Source organism: Bactrocera latifrons, unplaced genomic scaffold, assembly GCF_001853355.1.
Source record: "Bactrocera latifrons isolate USDA-ARS-PBARC rearing strain unplaced genomic scaffold, ASM185335v1 scaffold_1, whole genome shotgun sequence".
Taxonomy (NCBI): domain Eukaryota; kingdom Metazoa; phylum Arthropoda; class Insecta; order Diptera; family Tephritidae; genus Bactrocera; species Bactrocera latifrons.
Window position 1 is genome coordinate 3,736,277 of NW_017534407.1, and position 2,328 is coordinate 3,738,604.

Sequence of the window (2,328 nt, forward strand, 5' to 3'; positions counted from 1 at the left end):
TTTTAAATTTATTCTCAAATTTTTTATTTAAATTAATTATTTTTCAAATTTTCGTTGTCTTTTTTATGTTTCATCCGCTATACATGTGTGTGCCTGCATTTATTTCGGCTATCGCCTGCACATGTGTTGCTCTTTGTCTATGCTTTCGTTGCTATTTTTTGCAGTGTAATTTTTGTTGCTTAATTTCTATGCACAAATTCGCTACTTTGTTGTAGCTGTTGCTGCTGCTGCTGCTGCTAATTGGCTTGTAGCGTATTTTTAGTTGAACAATTTTTTTCGTTTAATTCAACTCTTCTTATTTATATATATAATATATATTTAGTTTATCTATATTTGTGTAGCGCTGTTGCTTTGTAATTTATTGTAATTTCTTTAAGTGTTGTTTTTTTTTCTGGCAATTTTATTTCAACATTTCAACACAGTTTATTTAGGTGTTTGCTTGGTTGAAACACTTAAAACACGTACAGCCACTTGAGTAAATGAGTAAATGGATAAATCCGTTTGCCTTCCTAATTAAAATAATTTCATTTATTTAAAAATAAATTTAAAAATTTTTTTCATTTATGTGCTTTTTCATATAGAGCAGCTCTGAGTTTGAAGTGAGGCGTTTGTAGTTTTTTATTTGTGGTTAACCGTTTTAACAATTAATTTCGGTTTTTAATAAAAAATAAAAAAAATAAAACCAATATGATTTACAAAAAAATAAAAATAAATTCGAAAAATGCAATTTCCACCCGCGATTATTTATAAATGAATGTATTAATTGTTGTGCGATAAAGTGTTAAGGTGGTCACAATTTCACTTCAGTCATCGACACTCTTTAAAAAAAAAAAATTTTTATTTCAATATAATTTAATTTTTTCGATAATATTTTTATGTTGTATGTACTTTTTGTTAATATTTCAGTCGTAGTTTTAAATTACCATACCATGCTACCATAAATTACAAACTTTTTTAAAAATAAAGATTTTATATTTTTTATAAAAATTAAGCTTTTTTTTTATATTTTTTATTTTTTTTGTGTTTCAAAATTTTGTATAATTTTTTATTTTTTTGTTGTTGTTTTAAACTTTTTTTAATTTGGTTTTTTGTTGTTTTTTATTTTTTATTTTTTTGTTGTTGTTTTAAACTTTTTTTAATTTGGTTTTTTGTTGTTTTTTATTTTTTATTGTTGTATTTATCTCTGTTGTTGTTGTTCTTAGTTCTATTTTTCTTTTTATTTTACTTCAAATTTGTTTATATTTCTTCACATTCATTTACATATATTTTTATTGCGCTGGCAACGCTGCTGTCAAACCGCCTAATCGTAAATTAATTTTTATTGCAAATTTGCTGCTCATAAACTCTATTTTATTTTATTATTTGCATATTTTGCTCAAACTCAATTCTTTCACTAATATATGGCATGGATTTGGCTACAAGCAATGCGCTCGTTCGCAGCTCGGACTTTCGTATGCCGCCTTATTGCTGTATTTTTAATACACACTGTCTTATAAAAATCTTATTTTATTTTTGCTTTTTATAACCGTAATTTGGCCATGCGCTGCGCCTTGTACTGTGTTCTAACTCCGTTATACTCTGCGGTCTACTGCACTTAATCCTGCCTCGGCAACGCGTTTGTGGCACGCTCGTTGTTGCCCCGCGCACACACGCAGGCAGAGTTCACAGCAAGAATGTGGAAGCACCAACTCTTTGTATGTGTATGCGTGGTTGTAGCACGCTCAACTTCGCCTACACCTGCTCGCTGCTTAGCTGCAAGCGCTTTCTCGCCTTTTGCTGCTTGACACAATACTCAAGCGTTAGCTTGTCTCGTCGTACGCCGTCGCTGTTGCACGCCAATTGTCAAATGGAAAATTTTCACTGCAATTTTTGGTCTATTCTTTGCGCTTCACATACTTGTTGTTGCTTTCGATATATTTGTTTTTTATTGTTTTATTTTTGTATTATTTGTGCTTTTGTTTTATTTCTATCGAATTATTTATTTAACCGCTTAATTGCTCAGTTGCCGCTCGTAAGTTGGCAGCAATTTATTTATAAGCATTTTGTTCTGTTGCTCATTGATTTGTTTTCGTTTCGTTTCCGTTAATTTGCATATGCTCAATTGCAATTACTTGGCGTCGGCGACCACATTGCATGCCACACATTTAATTCAATAGCAATGCATTTAACGGCCTGCAGCGTTCAGCGGCAACTCAATTTGCTTAGCTGATATTTTACGTACTCGCCAGCGTATAAGTAGCTGACTTTTGCAAACTTTTGTTAATTTTACATTAATTTGAAAATAATTTTTTTTTATTATTATTTTTTTGAAATTATGTTAATTTTATA